This window comes from Aphelocoma coerulescens, chromosome 28 (genome assembly GCF_041296385.1).
Source record: "Aphelocoma coerulescens isolate FSJ_1873_10779 chromosome 28, UR_Acoe_1.0, whole genome shotgun sequence".
NCBI lineage: Eukaryota > Metazoa > Chordata > Aves > Passeriformes > Corvidae > Aphelocoma > Aphelocoma coerulescens.
In genome coordinates, this window is record NC_091041.1 from 2,833,115 (window position 1) to 2,854,383 (window position 21,269).

Genomic DNA, 21,269 nt, shown 5'->3' on the forward strand with positions numbered 1-21,269 from the left:
TCAGGGATGCCCAGGGTGGGGTTGTTGGGGTGTCTGTGCAGGGCCAGGGGCTGCACTGATGATCCCTGAGGGTCCCTTCCAGCTCAGGATATTCTGGGATTCTGTGATCTTTTACAGACGTGGGGATGTGGCACTGAGGGCCAAGCGGTGTCCTTGGCAGTGCTGGGGTGACAATTGGACTCGGTGATCTTAGAGGGATTTCCAACCTCACCAGTTCTATTCTGAGTCTGTGACACCTTTTTCCTTTTTCTCTTTTTTTTTTTTGCGCGTCTTAATTTTGCCACATTTCCCTTTTTCTTCCAACGAATCAAACCAAGAGGGAAGTGTCACCGTTTCACACAACCACAGGATTCACAGCTGCTGGATGCAGCTGGGGGACAGTGTGGTGGGACCATCAGCCCCACTGCTGCCCCTGCCCCTTTCTCCCCTCTCTCCAGCACTGCTCAGCTTTACTCCTTGCACCAAAACCCCTTTGGGGACTGGAGGTCCCCAAATGCCACCTGGGCACTGGAGCTGCTTTACAGCCTTTGCCTTCCAGGAGAGCCACGTTGTGAAGGCTCTGCCTGGCTGGTGGCCCTGGGCACCTGAGCTGGCTCTGGGGTGACGTGGGGGCAGCTCCCCTTGGTCCCCTTGGTTCTGGAGGCTCCACTCTTGCTCTGCCCTGGGGCTGCATGGGAAGGATGTTCCCAAACACGACCTGCAAACCCACAGGGCAAACCCCTCCCCATTTATTGTGACATTTATCTGTCCTGATCAGTGTCTGTACACTCAATAAAGGTGCCCTGATGCCTCTTCAATGGTGTCCCACACTGGGCCGTACTCAGTGCCCACCATCCCTCCGTGCCAGCCCTGGGGGGACCCAGCCCTTCCCCTCCCTGCCCCGTGTTCATTATGGATGAGCCCGGGGTAACCCAACTCCACTTTTGGTTACTACTGCGGCCACCTGATCCTCTAAGCAAAGCTCCAGCCCTGCTGGAATTGTTTTTCCTGGCAGATGGAGAGCGGGAGCTGCAGCCCTGGGCTCACCTTCCCTCTCCACAGCCGGAGCATCAGCCAGCCCTGCTGCCCCACAGCCCCCACCCATGGGTGCCCCACTGACCCCTCAGCAAACCCCACAGCGGGGTTAAGGGGTGCGGGATGAGCCATTCCCTGCAAATCCAGGCAGATGCGAGCTCTGGAGCAAGGCTGGCTCTGCCCCGCGGGTCTCTGCCGGCCCCAGGGCATCCCGCAGAGGAGGGGCACAGACCCTGTGTCCCTGCAGGGACATCTGGGGCCCCGCGGTCCCTGTCTGTGCCGGGCAGGGCCAGGCGGAGCCGGGCTGTTTATTAATAGCTCATTACGGCGATTGTGCGGCGCTCTCCGGGCTTGCCCGGGCCCTGGGGAGCCAGGGCAATTAAGATCCAGAGCGAGGCCTAGATAGAGGCTCTTCTCCTCGTTTAATTTATTTTTAAAAATAACAAGCCTGCCGCACGCAGCGCTGGGGACAGAGCCAGCAAAGCCCGGGGCTGAGGGGCTGTGGTGAGGGAAGCAGAGCAGAGCAATTTTGGACAATTTGGACAATTTTGTCAGCCCCTGGAGCAGCCCCCTCCTTCTCTGCCTCATTCCCTTTTTCCCCACCAAGATTTGTGACTACTATGATTTGTCCCAGCCACCTGCAGCACAGAGGAACTGCTGCTCTCCAGCCACCCCAGCTCGGGGCTACCCAGAGCAGCTGGGGCTGCCCCTGGATCCCTGGCAGTGCCCAAGGCCAGGCTGGACATTGGGGCTTGGAGCAGCCTGGGACAGTGGAAGGGATCCCTGCCCATGGCAGGGGTGGAACGAGATGGTCTCTAAGGTCCATCCCAAACCATTCTGGGATTCCGTGACTCCTGCAGAAGGGATTTTGTTCCCTCTCCACCCTTCAAACGCCTCCTGCTTCTCTGGCACAAGCTTGGCCCTGCCAGCTCCTCCAAGAGCAACTGCTCCTCAGCTGCCATTATTGCTCCCTTTTTCTGAATAAAGATCAAAAATGAGCCCAGGTTGACATTTCCAGGTTCCCCTGCTCGGACATCGCATGAGCACAAACACCTCAGTCAGAGTGAGGTCTTGTTTCATCCTTCCCTTGATGTGCAGGATGGGAAATGCTCCTGCTGAGCCCTTCTCCTTCCAGCACCCCACTGCTGCTGCTCCAGGCCAGGCCCCTTCGTGGTGGGGGCCAGAGGCAGCCAGAGGATGCTGCTGCATCTTCCCAGGGATGCAGGGAAACCCCAGCAGAGGATGGAGACCCCAAGGCAGGGAGGGAGCAAATGGGGCACAAAGTGATGCTGGGACCCTCACCCTGAAAACATCGCTGGGGGGGTAACACCAGTGCTCTGTCACACGGGTATCAGGGAGGTGCCAGTGACTTGTGCCAGTGCCAGCGTGTCTCAAACTTGGCACAAGACTGGCCAGGGCTCCTACAAACACCAGCAGCTGTTGGGAACACCCCGAGTGCTGCCCGCTCACCACTGCCCGGCCCTCACCAGCAGCCAGCCCTGCCTGGCAACCGAGTGTCCCCACACCCTCCTTGCTCCCTGGCTGCTGTCCCCAGCCCGGCTCCATGCCAGGGAAGGCAATGCCAACCACGCTGGGCCGTGCCAGCATCCTCACAGACACTGTCACCCTGCTCAGCCCCGGCGCGGGGGCTCGGGCTGGGGCTGGGGTTGGATGGAGCGTCCGAGCATCCTCGTGGTGTTCCCAGCTCACTGACAGCTCGCCAGGATTGCTGCTGGGCTCTCCATCAGGACAAGCTCCGTGTGCTTCCCCGTCCTGGGGCATGACCTGGATGAGATCTCGATTCCCAGGAGCAGGAATTGGCTGGATCAAGCAGGCTCCGTGGGCCCGAACCTCCCTGAGCTGCTGGCAGGACTCGGAGCAGAGGATGGGGCACCCTGATGCTGATGCCAACAGTTCCCTGGCTCCAAGCTTTGCCCATGTGGAAGGGAAAACTGCAGCCAGAGCTGCCCCAGGACAGAGCTCCTCCAGACCTGAGGCCCCAGTCCTGTGCCAAAGCCTGTCCAGACGTCTGCTCCTTCTTCCCTGCTGGAAAACCCCGAACCCTCAGTTACACCTTCCAAAAACACCCCTCCCCCTCATATGATTTTAGGCTGAAAAGACAAAAAAGGAGGGTCCCTGTGGTCTGCTCCATGCTCAGCTTCACTGGTGACACCACCCACACTGCCCAGTGGCACCACGGGCTGCTGGGGATCTCCAGGGGGATTTTTTGGCATTGTTCAGAGCTGGCAGAGCAAAGTTTGATGCCCAAATGGGAAGCCAGGGAATCCAACTGTGTTTTTCCAGCTGTTGCTGCAGCTCAGAGCAGAGCCCAGATCCCAGGGGCACTGAAATGAGGACCAAAGGTGACCTGTGCCACCCTCCAAAAACAAACCTGTGGCTACTGCAGCTTTATTTTATCCTTTGCCTCGAGTCTGCAAAGTCAGTGGGTTTGGGGCCATGCTGAGCTTGAAAAAACCCCAGAAAAGACAGGGGGGCATGGGGAGGAGCTGGAGGAGCATCCCTCGGACCTTCCCTGGCTCCTGGGGTGACACCAGCAGGTTCCTCCCTCTGCACAGAGTAGCAGAGAGATCCTGGCTTATGCTGGGGTGTGGAGGGGATTAAATCAGAGCCAAGACAGAGACGAAGAGGCAGAAACTGGAGGGTCAAAGGAGGCCAGGGATGTGGCCAAGCCTCAGCTCTGGTGATCAGGCAATTAACAAGCCAAGCATGAGAATAATCCAGCTGAAACAGGGAGAGCGGGACAGAGCTGGGGGTAAGAAGGAGGGAAATCAACCACCAGACCTAATGGAGAATTATCCAGGAGAGAGTTATTCCTAATCCCATCAGGGGCTGGCTGGGAAACAAATTCTCCTGGCTCTGCCACTCTCAGCATGTTTTTCTGGGTCAGGGCTGGGCTGGGCAGGGTTGGAGGAGCAGAGGGAGAACCAATGGCTGGGTGGGCACTGAGGACACCCAGCAGGGTCCCTCCAGAGCATCTTCCCACCCCACAGCACCTGGGAACACCTTGAGGGTCCTCAGGTCACCAGGTGGTCAAGTGACCATCCCCAACGGCCCTGGCAGAGCCCAGCTGGGCTGTGACCATGGTGGCCGTGCTCCTGAGGTCCCCCTCGAGGCTCCTCAAGCAGAAGCAGATTTTCCTGGCAAGGCACGGGAATGGGGAGGGGGAGCGTGAAAGGAGCCGTCTGTGCAGGAGCCAGGCGGCGGCTGGGTCACCACGGAACATCCCCGAGCGTGGCTTCAGGGACGGCTCGAGAACATGGAAAGCCTCCACAGAAGGGAGTTATTTTGGTGAGTGGCAGCTGCTGCCTCTCACGCGGCTCCTCCTGCTCAGCAGCCCCAGGTCTCGGGGCGGCCGAGCCGGTGCCGGAGCAGCTCGTAGGGAGGCAGGATCCACCCTTCCTTCCCAGCAAACCTGGTGTCTCCACGGAGCTGTCTTCCCACCCCAAGATCCCATCCCGAGTCCTCGGCAGCCGTGGCCACAGGACTCTCCACTCCTCTCCCACGTGGAAACTCCCAGCCCTCGCAAACGCCGCGAAACCCCAGAAGCGAGGATTCCCCGATGAGCCACGGCACCAAGGAGACAACGCAGAAGAAGCCACCGCTTATTTTTAGAGACAACCTTATGATTCCTGAGCACGTGGCCCAGGCAACGCTGCACAGGCAGCCCCAGATTGGCTGCAATCTGCTTTTCTTCTTGACAGACATCATGTCTGAATCTCTATCTCCACAAGATGCTCCCAGGAGAGGAGACATTTAGAGACGACCACAACGTACAACATTTCTGAAAGGTCACTGCCTGCGCCAGGCAACGAGGAGCAGAAGCCACTCATCAGTCACAGGGGCTTTGGGGAGGTGTTTAATATTCCATGAGCATCTCTATTTCTCTTCCAAGGATAACTCTTCTAAAAGGAGGGGAGGGGGGCAGGGCAGGTGGGTGCTGGGCTCTTGTTTCCACCCAGGGTGGGTTGACTGACCCACCAGCCAGAGCTGAATCTTGACTGCTGCTGGGAAATGGTGGCTGAGAGTGAACCTGACCTGGATCTCAACAGCCTCAGAACCTGCTGGATGACACGGGAGCAAAGGCTGAGCTTCACTCCCCCTCTTCGGCTGCATCCCAAACCACCTCGTTGCCACTGAACTGTTCCACTAATGCCACCAGGAATCCTGGAGCTGAGCTTCAGGCAGTGGCTGTGGTCCCTGGAGGGACAGCAGGGGCTCTTTTTTGAGGATTCAAGGGAGAACTTTTAATTTGCAGAAGCCCATTCGCATCAGGGGCAGGATGAGGAGGGGCTGGAAGGCAAGTGCAGGTGAGAGCCCACAGCCCCCAGCCCCGGGACTTCCCGGTGTTTTCCCATCCCAGTCTGTCACCAGGAGCAGGCGCTGGCCACAGTCCCTGTGGTGTCCTTGTCCCTGAGCACCCACCCAGCCAGGAGAGGCCCCAGCAACGAGGTGACAGCCCAGCTCTAGGAGACTCCCACTGCAAACCCACTTTTGTCCTCTCCCACCAAAGCTGGGCTTTGCAAAGGTGCCCATCCAAGCCCAAAGGTGCCCATCCAAACTGACCTGCTCCAAGGCTTGCCTGGTCTCAGGTTTCTCCCCAGCCTGGGAGTGGGGACAAGAAGCCCCTGGCAACTGTCCTGGCACCTCAGTTTTAGGGCCCACATGACATTTGTTGCTGCTGGATGCACAAAAGACAAGCCCACACGAGCCCCAGCAGCACAGCTGTGACAGGAACGGCCACCGGCAGAGAGAAACAGGGCCACGCTCCTGGGGAGGGCTCCAGCCCCCCCAGAGACACAAATACAGAGCATTAACTGGGAGAGGGGAATCTGCTCCTTCCCCTGCAGCTGCCTCCCGCTCCTGAGCTCATCCCTCACCCTCTGCACCCACCACGGCCTGGGAGCACCCCACGAGCAAACCCCAGAGCAGCGGGAGAAGCGCGGCTGAAGCCACGTGGGAGAGGACAGCGGCAACGTGCCAGACCTGGCCGGGAGAACATCCCCAGGCACAGCACTGAGGCCGTGGTGGGGACACCTCTGGGGCTGGGACACCTCTGGGGCTGGGACACATCACCCACAGGAGCAGCACGGAGGATGCGAGACCTCATCACAGGAGGGGACCCTGCACCTTCGCTGCTCCAAGCCCGGCAGCTCCAAGCCAGCAGCTCCGTACCAAACGAGGTGCCGGGGCAGGGTGATGATTAACAAGAACAGGAAGGCAGAGGCTGTAATTAGGCACCTTCCGGAGCGCTGATGGATGACGCTGCTCGGGGGCGTGCGGAGCGCTGGCGATGCTGACGTGCAGCCGCCCCCCCGGTGCCAGCACTGGTCCCAGTGTGGCCAGCAGTGCCCAGCAGAGCCCTGCCCTGCTGCTGGACGGTGATTTCACGGTGATTTCAGTGCCAGCTGCCTCCCGCGGGATTTGCCCCAGCACACGACCTCATTTGTCCAGCCGGCCCAGCCGTGCCAGCCCTCGTTAGATCAGCTCGTTCATTAAGCTCAGCACTTCAGTGACGCTGGCCTGAGCCCCTCGGGGGGCTGGCACATAAATCACATCCCGATCGCTGTCACTGGATGTCAGCGCTGGACCTCTGATGGCAAAATCTCCTCCTAATCCCTCACCTGAACTGTGCTGACACCGGCCAGGGCAGTCGCAGCCACCCCTCCGAGCTTCTGGAGAAAACAATGGCTCTTTCCAGCCCTGACCCTCAGGAAGGACCCTGTTCCCGAGGCCTCAGCCCCAAGGGAGCCTTCACCCATGGCGGGGGGTGCGCAGCGAGCCCAGCTTCCCTCTGGAGAGGGAGCCTGGAGTCCTGGCTGCTGCCAGCCCATCTCTGCAGCTTGGCGGGGCGATCCATCATTCCAGAGGCTTTAATTCGACTGGACTGCTGGACTTGTGGGCAGAGGAACAGACTGACAGGCCAGACTGACGGACAGCTGCCTGCTCCAAGGCCAGCAGGGACAGGCAGCTGTGGCTGGAGCACAGCCCGGTCCCAGCAGGACCGCTCAGCTCCGCAGGAAAGCAGCTCGGAGCTCTGTGGGGGCAGGGGGGAAAGGGGCGGAGGTGGAGCCCCCGATCTGCTGGAAACCCTGCTCGGAGTGGGAATTCCAGCCAGGAGGAGCATGGAGTGACAGCTTTCCCTCCCCCTCCCAGCTCTGCTCAGCATCAGTCCCAGGCTGAGCGCGTTTTTTAAGACCTGTCCACAGCTGCTGCTGCATCGGGGATTTTATTGCCATCCCAGTTATGATCATGGCAGCAGCGAGAGCAAAATGCCATCACAGGGGTGGAATGACATCCCAATCCATCCCTGTCACGCCAGGCGGGAGCGGGACCAACCCCTGAAATGATCCCAGAGAGAGGAAGGGGACAGGGGGATTCACCCCAGCCCTGTGGAGCACAGATCCCTCCTGGCCTCGCTGCCCAGATTCCAGAGGGGCCCAGCAGAGCCTGGGGGAATCCAGCTGGGCCACCCCCAAAACTCCCCCGGGCTGGAGGCTGCGGCAGCGGTGACATTTGGAGCGAGACACACTGGCATCAGTCCCCAGATCTGCAGCTTCGGGGCATCAGCTGGGGCTGAGGGACCAGGAGAGCAGCTCCTCCCCCATGTGCAGCCCCACGAGGATCCCAAAAGCCAGAAATCTCCACGGTGGAAGGGAAAGGGGATGGCGGGGCCGTGTGGCTTCACTCCTTGTCCAGCATCTGGATGGCAGAGCAAGGGCAAAGCCTGCAGAGCCCCTCTCCCAGCTGATGGACTCCCAAATCCCAGGAAATCCATCCAAACCCCAAACCACTGCCCCTCAGACTGATGCTGCACGTGGATCCTGGCACAGCCATGGCTTGGGGTCCCTGCAGTGTCCAAGGCTGGGTCCCACTGCTGCCTGCCACCAACCCTGAGCAAGTCCTTGAGCTCAGCACCCCAGAGCTGCATATCACAGCCCCACCTGAGGCACTTCTTGCTCATTCTGGGGTGGTGACACCAGGCTGGAGATCTCCCGGCTGTTCCGTGGGATAAACGTCCGGCTTGGCCGTGCCGAGTGCTCCTGCTGCACAAGGAGGTGGGGACAAGGAGGGGGCTAATGCCACCAAGCAGGGGTGGCCACGAGGTAAAAACGAGCTGGATTTTGAGCGTCCCAGTGCACAACCCCCAATCTCACTGGAACCCAGGGAGTTCTCACCGTTCTGCAGGTCTGGGGCCGCTCCGACATCGGGATCTGCTGAGGCATCGGAGCCCAGGAATGTTCAAATGGTGAAGTGTCCAGCACGGCCAGCCTCGGCTCCTCTGCACAGAACAGCACAAGGAGACCACGGTCAGTCCCCTTTTCCCAGTGACTGCCACAGAAATCCCAAATAAACTCCCCCAAAGTGCACACGGCCACATCCGGAGAGGGGGAGCATCCTCAGCGCTGCTCCAACCAGACCGTTGCAGCTCGCCTGGTTTTATCTCTATAAACATATATACAAATATAAAATTCTATCACACGTTGTGCCCTGAGGGATCCTCTCCCCACCAGGAGAGTGTCCGAGCCCAGCCCTGCCGCGGGCAGCTCTGGCTGGAGCAGGGCAGACACGGCGCTGCCCCTCGGGAATCCTGCAGGGATTGCAGGAGGGGATGGCACCCACCCAGCGGTGCCCACAGCCCAGGAGGCCCCGAATTTGGGAAGATTTCACCCAAACGTGGAAGCAGAAGTGCCACTGGCAAGACCCCCAGTCTCGTGTCCACCCCCCGGGCATTTTGGGGGAGTTGGGGGGTCGAGAGATGCTCCCAGCGCTGATGCAGCAGATGCTGGACAAATGATTTGCTGTGGTTTTACTAAATTGCTTTGAACTCTCTGGATCAACCTTAATTCTCCTGTTGCACAGAAAGAGGGAATTTAAACAGCTCCTTTTGTGCGGAAATCCCGGTTAACAGCCTTCAAATGTCCCCGACTCGGGTCCCGTTCAGCGACACCCACGCAGAGCCGCTGCTGCTGCAGCTCCGCAGCTGCTCTGTGCCTGCTCCAGACCTCGCTCAGCTCCCTGCTCCTGCCCGGCCGAACTGCCCCAGGGCAGCAGCAGCAACCAGGGGGGGGTAATTCCTACTGGGAGAGGCTTGGGGAGCCTGAGGCAAAGGAGCTTCCCACGGCAGGGATTTGCTGGGGAACGGCAGAGGAACGAGGAGCCGGTGCTGCAGCAGCAGCCGGCCCCGGGGGCACAGGGATCACAGCCCTGGCACATCCCGGGAGGACGGAGCGCTCCATCCCCCTGTGCTCCTGCAAACCCCAGCGGTGCCCACACGCTGCTTGTGGATGGGTAAATCCTCACTTTTGGGGTTCCTGGGGAACTGACAGTGCCCAGCACTCTGGAAAAGCAAAAATTCCTCCAGGAAAGCAGCATCGCCCCGAAGCCGAAGTCAGAGGGATTCCCTTCAAACCTGCAGGCTCAGGCTCAGCCGTGCAGGGACGGTGCTGAGGGTTCCACATTCCCGGTCAGCCCCAGGCCCCTGGGGGCTGTGAGGCTGCAGGACTTCACCCAGTGCCTGGCAATCCCAGCTCATTCCCTGCTCCAGAACACCTGCCCCTTGTCTGCTCTGCCTGAGGGACCCAGACTTGGCCCTGGAAGGGCAGGAACCCACACTCCCAGCTCCCAGAAGGTCCCAGTGTCCGTGGGATACGCTGAGCCCTTCACCCCATGCAGTCGGTGCCAGGGACGCAAATCCCATGTGGGATGCATGGAATTCTGTCAGGGACGCTCCCCAGTAAAGGAGCAGCACTAAAATCCCCCATGGCAACAGAAATCCCCTGCCCTGGGCCCGCCAGAGTTTCCTGCTGGAGCCAGGGGATGCACCAGCCCCTCCAGGAGGGAGGGATGGGACAGCAGGGACAGCTCAGGGCTGGCAGCAGGATCCCATCTCCTCAGTGCCCTTCGGCACAGGGGGCTGGAGCACACACGTGTGGGAGTAACTCACACCCAGCACCTGAAAGAACAGCAAGAATGACCCAAACCGAGCCCTGAGATGGGGAAACACCGCAGAAACACCTGGGCCTGCCCTCAGCACCTGCGGGGGGAAGCTTGCGGCACCACCAGCAACTGCAGCTGGTGCAACTCCACAAGGAATTTGCCTCCAGGGGATGCAGTGTCCCTGCTTTGAGGGATTTCGGCTCCAGGGGCCGATGCACGAAGATCTGTTGTAGATCCCTGGGGCCGCTCCAGTCCTGGGAGATGGGATAACTGGGAGGGAAGTGGGTTTGGTTCACCTGCAGCACCGTGTGTGGGACTCATAGGCTGCAGCATTCCAGCGGGGATGGAGGAGACTCCGCGGGCAGTGCTCGGAGCCAGAGCTATCCAAGGGTTAATCCCAACCACAGCAGCTCAGCTGCTGCTCCCCATGGCCAGGCTCCAGCTCCGGGGATGAAGAAGGCAAAATTTCCATCCAATTCCAGCAGGCTGGACACAGCCACGTATTTACTGCGGACCTGCTGGGAGCAAACCCCAGCCAGCCCAAACGTGCTCAGCTCCCGGCGCTGAGCAGCCTCTCTTGCCCTCCCTGAGACGCTCCAGCCCTGCCCGAGCATCGGGAACGTGAAATTTAAGCTCACTTAGAGACCACCTGGGCCTGGCTCCTTAGGTGAGCCGGTCACTCCCAGCCCTGGGAAGGAGCACGGGCTCAGCTGATGGTCTCGGCATTTGTTTTTGGCAGCTCCTGGGTCACTTAGCAACCTCTGGCTCAGGTTACCTGCGGGGGGTTTTGTCTGCAAATACATTTTAATCCTTGTGAAATGGGACCCAGCAGCACGTGGGTGAAGCGGCCTAAAGCCTCTTTCGGTCCCATGTGGTGACACCAGCACAGTTCCCCGGCCCTCTGTGTGTTTGTGCCACCAGGATCCTTGTCACCTTCTGCTCCTGTGCCTTGTGTTTGACTCAAAACTTGGATTTGAACTCTTTTCTGGGCTATTCAGTGCAGGAGCCAGGAGAGGATTCTCCTCTCCATGGGAACCACATGGGACCTGCTTCTCCATCAAGGAGCTTCCAGTTCTGCACACGGGATCCTCTTGGAAAAAAGAAATTCAGCAGCAAATCCCAAAGCCAAACAGGACCCAGATGTCCTGGAAATCAGCAGAGACCTCCAGAGAACGAGACCAGGGTAAACAAGCCAAGCTCTTCTAAGGCAGGAGCATCCCTTGGGATGTGCACAGCAACTCTTCCATGCACGGCAGCAAATCTGGCTCATCTCAGACCTCTGTGGAAAGGGACCTGGAGGTCCTGGTCGGTCCAAGTTGGATCTGAGTCCCCGGTGTGTCCTGGCAGCCCAAAGGGCCACCGTGTCCTGGGGGGCACCAGGCCAGGGAGGGATTGTCCCACTCTGCTCTGCACTGGGGCAGCCTCACCTCCAGTGCTGGGGGCACTCTGGGCACCAAGAGATCAGAAGGGTCCAAAGCTGTTGGAGAGTGTCCAAAGGAGGGACACGGAGCTGGGGAAGGGTCTGAGGAGCAGCTGAGGGCACTTGGCTCGTTCAGCTGGAGCAGAGGAGACTGAGGGGAGGCTCCTGGGGGCTGCAGCTCCTCCCGAGGGGAGGCGGAGGGGCGGGGGCTGAGCTCTGCTCTGGGACAGGGACAGGAGCCCAGGGAACGGCTGGAGCTGGGTCAGGGCTGGGCATGGAGCTCAGGGAAAGGTTCTTCCCCCCGAGGCTGCTGGGCACTGCCCAGGCTCCCCAGGGAATGGTCCCGGCCCCGAGGCTGCCAGAGCTGCAGGAGCGTTTGGACAGCGCTCTCAGGGATGCCCAGGGTGGGGTTGTTGGGGTGTCTGTGCAGGGCCAGGGGCTGCACTGATGATCCCTGAGGGTCCTTCCAGCTCAGGATATCCTGGGATTTTATCATTCCATGGACCCCAGGACACCCGATAGTGCCCAGGATCTGGCCAGTATTGCACCACCCTGGTGTCCAGGAGCATTAAACCAGAGACTCATTAGTGTAATTAATGTCAGACTTCCCAGCCAGCTGAGCTTCCATCTGACCTTTAGTTATTGAAATATGAACAACAAAAATGACACGTTATCACAGAGGAGGTGTCACAGGCTGCTCATTTGAAATCCTCCTCAGTGGCAGGCCCCCAAAGAGTTTCTTCCTGCAAAGTAAATGGGAAAATTTGGAAAACCAAGGGAGGAGGAAAAATTCAGCTCCACAGCCGCACAGCAGGGACACAGCATCTCCCAGCTTTGGGGGGCACAGCCAGAAACAAGCCCAGGGAGAGAAATGGAGGGAGAAATGAGGCAGAGCTGTTAAAAATAAAACAGAGGAAAAAAAAATCTACTTCTTAGTCTTGGGAAAGTCACTGAGGTGGAGAGAGCCGAGCCAGGCCCCAGTGGCACAGGATTGAGGCAGCAGGGACAGGCCCCAGGCCATGGAGTGATCCCTGCATGGGCACAGCTCTGCCCAGCATGAACTCAGGGGCAGCCTGAGCCAGAGAGAACCTCGGGGCATGGAAAAAACCCAAAAAAACCCAGCAGCATTGTCTGGTGCTGGATGAGCCTGACCCAACAGATCAGAGCCCCGTTTGTCACTGCAACAGCAACAACCTGGACCTGGATTTCCAGAGGTTTCCAGATGCTGGTGCAGGTTGAGCAAGGCAGCGGAAGGCGGTGGTGCCGATCCTGTCAGGATTCCCCACGCTGGGAATTGCTTTGCCACAAGGCTGGTGCTTGATGGAAAAGTGACCCTGAAGGTAAGAGGAGAAACCACTTCCTGAAATGTGGAGGGTCCAACCTCCACAGTAACTCCTGGAATGACTTCCAGAGCACTGGGCATGGCTGGGGGGGATGCTGGCATCACCCACTGCACTTCCCAAAGGCTCCTGCCCCTCATCAGCCCCAGGAATAAACACTAATGAAGGCAGGATTATCCCCCCCGCTCCATTAGGCACTTGGTTAATATTCCTGCTTATGGAAAAAGGTCACAGCTTCTCTCTCACTTATGTCACTCCACCTTCATTTGCAATCGCAGGGTTCTGCTCCTTTTCCATCCCTAATTAGTGTTCAATTACGGGGGCCCTGCTCCAGCCCACCACCAGGCACAGGTCCTGGCCACGCCGCCTCCCCGGGCCTCCCTGTGCAAAACTGACCCAAGAGCAGCCTCTTCTCCTCTGGCAGCACGGAGGGAACCAGATGGACTTTGCTTCAAATGGGATTTAAATGGAAAAATACAAACCAGCTCCTTGTGCCAATAGTGAAGGGTTGGCGTCCAGCTGTCCTGAGTGTGGGGAAGGTCAGCCCGGGTGACCCTCTGGAAAAAGAGGCCAGAAGCACCAAGCACCCTCATGGTTTGCTCCTCTGGCTGCACCACTGCGAAGGGGTTGGAAATTATTCCTTCCACTCTTCCTGAGGGAAAACAAATCCTCCACCCTGGAGATGGGGCTGAGGGAGTTTGGGTGCTCAGGGAGAGCCCCTTTAGTTCCCCTGCTCTGCCCTGCAAACCTCTGCTGCTGCTGCTGCTGCCCTGCGAGAAGCACTGTGAGGACCGTGCTCAGGAGGCTTGAGAAGATGGAAAAGAGCCTTCCCAAGCCTGCCTGAATCCCCCTCGGTGGCCCATGGGCTGGCAGCTCCGTGTCACAGCCACGGCTCAGGGTGCTGCAGGGCCAGGGGAGCTGATCCCACAGAGCAGCCATCAACACCCTCCGGATGTTTCAGTCTGCAAACGGACCCCCTCATCCACCGGGACTGAAACAGCGGCTGAATGGAGCAGGAAAAGCAATCCAGTGCCTCGGGGGGAGTTTTCTGGAGAAGCCGAGGATGGGAATTGAGTCGGAGATCAGGCAGGTCCCTGTGCCTGCCGCTCCTTCCCTCCTGTGCCTGCTGGAATTTGCTGGGTGAAACAGCCACGGTGTCCCACAGACCCAGCTCTGAAGCCAGCAGGGGCTTCACCACCTCGCTGACAGAAGCAGGACTGTCCCCACCACCCAAACTCCCCCCAGTTCCCACACAGCTCTCTGGGGACATCGGAGTCCTGTGTGTGACAGGGCTCAAATGCACCCAGGGCAACAGGAGGCAAAGAGGGACAATATTTGGTTTGAATTTTTCCTCAATTCCCTTCCCACTGAATATTTTCTCTTCTCCTTTCCAAGAACTTCCTTTATTTCTCCCTGTCTCCCTCTAGCAACAGTATCTGGGAGAAACAATGAATTTTTAATAGGAGGGGGCGGTGGGAAGAGGCAGATCCTGAGGCAAGGAGAGAAAACACTGATCGGTTAAATCACCCCCATCAGCAGGAAACCACATTTAAGGGAGAGGGAGCCTCGTGAGGACCACACAGCCTCGGGCAGGGTCGTGCTCCCCCCTTCTCTCCGAACCCTGCGGATGCTGCACAAATCCCAGCCAGGGTGAATCCCGCTCAGAGGAGCTCTCCCAGCCCCTCCACACAGCCCTGGCTGTGGCTGATGTGGGGCTGGGGGTGCAAGACCCCAAGCAGCTCCTCACACAGGGAGGGGAACCCTGCAGCCCTCCTGCCCCACAGCACTGGGGTTGTTGTTCCTCTGCAGCACCTTCCCTGGGAGGGTGGGCAGGCCCTGGCACAGGGTGCCCAGAGCAGCTGGGGCTGCCCCTGGATCCCTGGCAGTGCCCAAGGCCAGGCCAGACGGGGCTTGGAGCAGCCTGGGACAGTGGAAGATATCCCTGCCCTTGCCAGGGGTGGCACTGGATGGGATTTGAGATCCCTTCCAACCCAACCCAATGGGGATTCCATGATCCCAAGGCTGAGATGTACCCACCTCCTGCTCCCCATATCCCACGCTGCTCTGCAGGGCCAGGGCTCACCCCCACGGAGCTGAGGATGCCCAGCTCCCCTCCCTCAGTGCCTGGCCCTGTCTCCCCATCACAGCCTGAGCCTAAATTTAGTCCCTGGTTCTCTTTTCTTGTAGACACAACCGGTGCTCTGAGTCAAAGTCCTTTCCCATGAACTCACTGTTGCTTAATAAAGCACAAGCCCTCAGAGACCTCGATGCTGGGATCTGTCATTTTAATTCCCAGTGACACTTGTTCCTCTCTGCTCCAGTATGTGGCCGCTGCTATTTTGGTTGGCACATCGGGAGCTGAACAAGGAGCCCTGGCGCTCCAGATCTGAGCCGGGCAGAGCTGGGACAGCTTTGAAAACCAAACCCTTCTGATGGATGGGGCCGCAAGCGGCAGCTGAGCTTGTGGTGGTATGAAAAAATCAGGGGAAGGAAGGCAGGGAAGCATGGGAAGATCTGGGCTGAGGCAGAGGAAGGAGGAGGGCACGTGCCAGAGCTGTGGCCGGCTTTGCCACTCAGACAGACTGATCCTGCCTCTGCTCCCGGCCTTGGGGTGCCCATGGGGACGCCAAGGCACCACAGCAGCCTGGGGATCACAGCCCAGACCCTCCGTGCTTTGTTTTTAACTCATCCCTGGCAAAGCTGTTTGTGTTTGCTCAGATTCTCCATCCGGCTCTCTGCGGTTTGGTTGTTCTGGGGTGGGTTTGGTGCTGTCCTCACTTGTCCATCTCACATGGAATAGAGGGAATGGCAGCCCCTGCCGGGGCCTGGGGAGGGCTCTGCTCTGCCCCCACCAAGGGCCATTTCCCCACTTTGCCACCCCTGTCCTGCCCAGCCCCCACTTCCGGCACCCCACAGACCTGGGGCACCCGCGGGGTTCAGCTCCAGCCCCCAAACACCACGGCTTAAACGGGATCTGAAGGAGAATCCAGCACATTCCATTGCCAATGGCTGAGCAAGGCCCTGGTCCAGCCTGTCCCACTCCTGCCTCCCTGGTCCCACATCCCCTGAGCCAAACCTTGTGCAAGCAGCTGCTTTGTCCTCCAAGGTAAACCCTGCAAAAACTTCACAACAGAAAAGCCAACCGAGGCTGCCCAAAGCCGGCTCCGTCTCCCTCCTGCTGCCACCCGTGGCCCTTGGCAGCGTTTCCAAGCGTTCTCCTGGGATTTATTGCTTTTCATCTCCTCTCACATCTCTGCTCTGAACATTTCTGCCCTTGCCTGTTTGTTCTGGGGCTTTTCCAGGGCTCACAGAGCGGCCCTTTGGGCTCTGGTAGCACCTTCCACCCTCCCTGCAGCCTCACGGACCAGAGAGATCCTGGAAGATGCTCTGTGATGCTCCCTCCGACAATTCCATCACCGCTCCACAGCCACACGCAGGACTTAGGCTGTCTGAGGGACTGTGCCACCCTCCGCAGCCAGGCCTCCGGACCACATCCACGTACAGCCAGGGAAACTGAGGCACGAGACACACACTGAGGGGCTTTGGAGCCTCGTGGCGAGTCAGCGTCACCGGGGACAAGCCCAGGGATGGCCTCGCTTGGCTCCCGCTTCCCTCCCCCCCCTCGGAGCTGTGGGATTGGGGACGTGGGGAGATGTTGCTGGTGACAGGCGTCCCACCCGGGCTGCCCACACGCGCCGGCGGCACGGGAATCGCCGCTGCCCACGCACAGCGCGCCCGGCCACGTGCTTCACATTCCCAACGTTATTCCCAGGGCTTCCAGCAGCTCGCTCCCATCCCGGGGATGCGAACGCGGCAGCGACGCGGCTCTGAGCTGCCGGAGCAGCCCAACTCCTCCTGCCTTATGGCAGCTCTGGCTCCTCACGGAGAGAAGAGGAGCTGCCTGCTCACTGGTGGGATGCTGGGCAGGGGAAATAGGAGCGATCTGGCAGCCAGGAGTTGGGAAAAATCCATCCCACCAACATGGATTGAAAGCTTTTAAACACGGAGTGCAGCCGGTGCCGTGTCCGGTGGGCTGTGAGTCCAGTGTTTAATTCGGGCCCAGGAGGGAAGAGCGGGGATTAGGTTTGGGCCTTGGAGCCAGGGACGAGTCCTCTGGTGAGGCAGGATTAGCACAGCTAATAAAAGCAGACATTCCTGAGCTCTAAATGCTACAAAATAGGAAAAAAGCCCCTGGCCCTGCTATCTTCAGCCAGGGATCAGCAAAAACACATCCCCCTGGAAAGGCTGAGCCTGGCAGGAGCCGGCTGTGCCTGGGATGTGTCCCAGCTCTGCCCAGCACAGCCACGTCCCACCCTGGCCATCGATGCCCAGGACAGGTGAAACACAACCCAGCCCCTGTTCCTCTCATCCTTCCGCTCCCTCCTCCAACGGGGCAGGATAAAAGCAGAATGTACGGATTTTTAAACCAACTCTTTCCTGAAGCTGCTTCACCTCCTGCTCCCTGCTCTCGGGATGCTCCTCCAGCTGTTTTGCAGGCTGGGCATTGGAGAGCATCTTCCCCCAAGATCAGCCCACAACCCAAGCACTGTGGGAAAGGCTGCAGATACCTGAGTGGGGTTTTTGCAATCTGAAAACCATAAGAAATCTTGGGTGGACTAAAAATCACCTCTCCGAGCTGCTCTGGCCAAAACCCAGCTGGCCACCACCAGTCCTCCAGCAGCAAGAGGCAGCAGCTCCGCTGCCTCCCCTCCCATGAGCACCACAGGACCGCCGGTGATAAAAACATCAGCGCAAAATTAAACCAGATCGATCCCAGGCCGCCCAACTGGCAGCTCCCCAACCCATCTTCAATTATTCTCCCATTTAAAGGACGTGCAGCACGTTCCCTGCCGTGCCTCGGGGTGCCGGGATTTTATCCCCTCTCCCTCCTGCAAGGGGTGATGGAGCAGCGGTGAAGGGCAGAGCTTTGGGGTGCAGAGCAATCCCAAGGGCCCCCCACTTCCCACAGGGTTACTGCAGGGTTCAACACCTGCATTTTGAATTTTAACCCACACATGACCATATCACTGCTGGGCAACTCTGCTCTGCGAGTGCTTTTTGGTTTTAATGCCTCATGTTTTGATTGAGAGGTTTGTAGGAACTTTCCCTGCCTGGACGAGGCTTTTCCCATGGTGTCACCCCTGCATCAGGGCTGGGTTTTGGGGTCTCCATCCCGCAGGCTGCACATCCCCAGCCAGGGTGAGAGTGGGTGAGAGACCATCCACAAACCAAAGCAGCAGCCAGGAACTCTGCCAGGCCCAGGCTGGTGTTCACCAGGCCACCAAACATCCCCAGTCCTGGTCACTTCCCGCTCCAACCACTTCGGATCCAGTGCTCCTCACTCCCAAGGGCTGGGTTTGTGCTCCGGGTGCTGCCAGGCTGCGGAGCCCGGCACGGCTCCACTCTCCATCTATTTCACAGGCACTCTGCCTTCTCCTGTCATCCTCTCTCTTCCTGGTTGCTCTTTTCTCCTTCCCAAAAACCTCAGCTCTGGGTAAGGCTGGGCAGGAACAGAAACAGAAACGTTCTGCCTCTGCGAACGCCGTGGGAATTGGAGCACCTTTTGTCAGGTTTTAGCTCAATCCGCTTTGCAAGTGGATTAAGGAACTGGCACAAAAGTACTCTGGATGGAGAGTGGGAAGAGGCAAAGGCTGCTCTTCCAGCTCGGCAATAGGAGCCAGGAACGCTGCGCTTGCTGCCTGCTCCATTTCCCCGAGAAACACAACCCGGTAACATCCGCGGCTAAAGCAACCCTCGGAATTTTCGACAGGAGAATCCGCCTAGCCCTAAAATCCGGGATGCTCGGGGAAGAGGCAGGAAGGGCCCTGGGGTGGCGAGGAGTGAGCGGGCAGCGCCCGGGGGGAAACACGAGCGAGAGGAGATGGGAAAAGCTTTCCCGACGCCTGGCGATGCTCGGACTCGCTCGGCTGTGCCGCGGAAAGGGGCTGCGAGCGGCGGCCCCAGCCCTAAAGGGGGGGACTGCGGGTACCGGACCCCCGGGAGCGCCGGGGGATGGAGCCGAGCAGGGGCGGGCTGGACCCGGCGACACCACCGCCACCCCCTGTGCGACCCTGCCCGGGGGCACCGGCGCCGCCCGCCGTGCCGAGCCCCCTCCCCGGGCACAGCCGGGGGCTGCGGAGGGGCCTGGCGGCCGCGGGCGGTGGGCGCAGCCGGGCAGCCCCCCCGAGCCGCTGGCGGCAGGCGGAGGAGCGAGGGATGGAGGGAGGGATGGAGGGAGGCTGCGTGTCCCCAGGGCGGCGGGGGCTCGGCGGCCGCCCCCCGGCGCCACGTGTGCGGCCCGGCACGACCCTCCCCGGCCCCGGGACCCCGCACTCACCGCTCGGCTGCCGCTGCGGGGCTGCCCATGTTGCGGCGGCGGCGGCGCGGGCAGAGCCGCAGCCCGGGGGGCGGCGCGGCGGCGGCTCCGGACGGACCCCGGCCCGGCCCCGGCCCGTCCCCGGGGGCGGCGCGGCGGCGGCAGCGCCTCTCCAGCCGCGTCGGGCCGTGCGCGGAGCCGCCCCCCGCGCCCCCCGGCCGGCCGGGGGAGGGACGGGGCCGGGGGCGATGCGCGGCCCCGGGCGGAGAACGGGCACGGCCCCGGAGGAACACGGGGAAGGGCACGGGGGGTCTCCTCCCCGCGCAGCCGTGGGCAAAGGGGAGGGGACGCCCCCCCCGGGCAGCCTGGGGTGTGCCCAAGTCTCGGAGTGCCCTGTGTGGGGTCCCCGACCCCATGTCAGCACCATGGGGTACCCCCGACCACCCTGCCTGGGCTCCCCCAGCCCCACTCCGCACACCCGGGTACTCCCCCACCGCCCTGCCTGGGCTCCCCCCCTGCCAGCACCCACAGGTCCCCACCTGCCACCCCGCCTGGGGTCCCTCAGCCCCATACCAGCACCCCCAGATACTCCCATCCCTGCCCCATGACAGCCTGTTTGCATCCCCCTGCCCCGTGTCCCCCTGCCTGCCCCCTGTCTGGGGGCCACCTCACCCTGAGCTGCCCTCCCCGCACTGGAGGTGGTTGTGGATTTGTGGATGAACACAACCATTTCCCCTCCATCCCATGGGAAATTGGGACAATCCGGGCACAAACAGCACTGTGACCCCAGGAGTGAGCACAGCCCCCAGCCCAGCCAGGGCTCCTGCGTTTGTGCCCTGTGCTGGGCTCCACCGTCCCTTGCAGCAGTGCCAGGGAGATGCCCGGCTCATGGGACAATGACCTGGAGCCCCCCAGCAGCACCCCCATCCCACACGGGCACAGCACTCACCATTGCCCATTCCTCCTTTGAGCTCTCCTCTTGCTCCCCTTCGCTTCTGCTGAAGCCTCCCAGAGCTGTGGTGATTTGGTTAATTGGGCTCTGAGGATGGCAGAGGCCAATTCCCTCCTCGGCTCTGACTTCCAGCGTGGAATTGTTGCTCCTCTCCACTCATCACTGGTCAGTCCAGGCTGGCCTTAGCCTTGCTGGTCCCTGGCCTCAGGGGCCGTGGACAGCTGATGCAGATCGTCTTGTGCCCTTGATGTGCTGCGTGCCAGCTGACCAAGCACCACCCGAGCCATTCGGTGACATTTGCTGTGTCTGACAGCACTTTTCAAGCAGGGTTTGGCAGCATCTTCTTCACTTTCCAGCTGAGGAACCTGAGGGCAGAACTCAGGGGGAAGGAATGGGGCTCAGCACTGGACCCCAGGCGGGTCCAATGCCGTGGTTTTGCCTGGACTGGCTCCGTTTGTGCAGGATTTTGTCAGGAGAAATGCCAACAGCTCTCCCAGCCTTGTCGGTTCCACTCCCAACTCCCATCCCTTGCTGCAGCCCAGCGCTTCTGCTGATGGAGGTTCCTGGTGCCTCCTGCTGCTCGCTTGCTCCGGGATGTGGATTTATAATTTCATTGCAGGCACACGCAGCTCGGGCTTTCCCATTTGAGCTTCATCCCCAGCCTCAGCCCTGGATCTGTGGTTAAAACCAGGAGATTTATGTGGCTGGGAAGGAATTTCATTGTTGTTTTAAACAATATCAACTTATCTGCTTAGGAAAAGATGAAAAATCCAGGCACGGAAATCGTGGCTGGTTTAGTTGGGGATGGATTTTTAAGAGGCCGGCGTGGGGGGGAGGGTGTGCCAGAGCAATCCACGTCTCATTTCCATTCCCCGGGATGGAAAGGTGATTCTAGCTAATTTGAACACACTCATTAAGCTGCTGTATCAAAAGCACAGAGTCAATTAAGCAGCGTCCCCCCTGCCCTGGCTCCGCAGGCTGCGCTGCTCTAATCAGGGATGGGGGGAATTGCTGCTGCCTCCACACAGCTCCCGATCCCTGTGCTGGGAGCCAAGGGCTGAGCTGACTTTGCCTGCTGGAAGATGCTCTCCTGCCTGCTGGCCTGGGTTCGAGGTGGTTTTGGGGGAGCAGGCTGCTGATAGTGCACTGGGGGAGCTGGGGGAGCCCCAGGTTGGAGGGAGCTGCTTTGTCCTTGTCCCCTCCCCAAGCACCTCACCAGAAAATCAAGTTATTTCTGTCTTACTGTGCCCTCTTCGTGCCATTATTTTA

At 59.9% G+C, this 21,269-nt stretch overlaps 1 protein-coding gene across 6 annotated transcripts in view; it reads right to left on the minus strand.

Annotated features, from left to right (window-relative positions):
- LINGO3 (leucine rich repeat and Ig domain containing 3) overlaps nt 1-21,269 on the minus strand; it is a 35,964-nt gene that overhangs the window by 3,880 nt on the left and 10,815 nt on the right. For 5 of the 6 annotated variants that reach the window (XM_068997249.1, XM_068997251.1, XM_068997247.1 and 2 more), the window contains 2 exons: nt 19,998-20,675; nt 8,211-8,314 (listed from right to left, as the gene is read on the minus strand). The gene's annotated coding sequence lies outside the window, so the exon portion shown is untranslated. Of the gene's footprint in view, nt 1-8,210; nt 8,315-19,069; nt 19,144-19,997; nt 20,676-21,269 lie in introns of those variants that run through there. The other variant, XM_068997252.1, reaches the window with a different exon arrangement.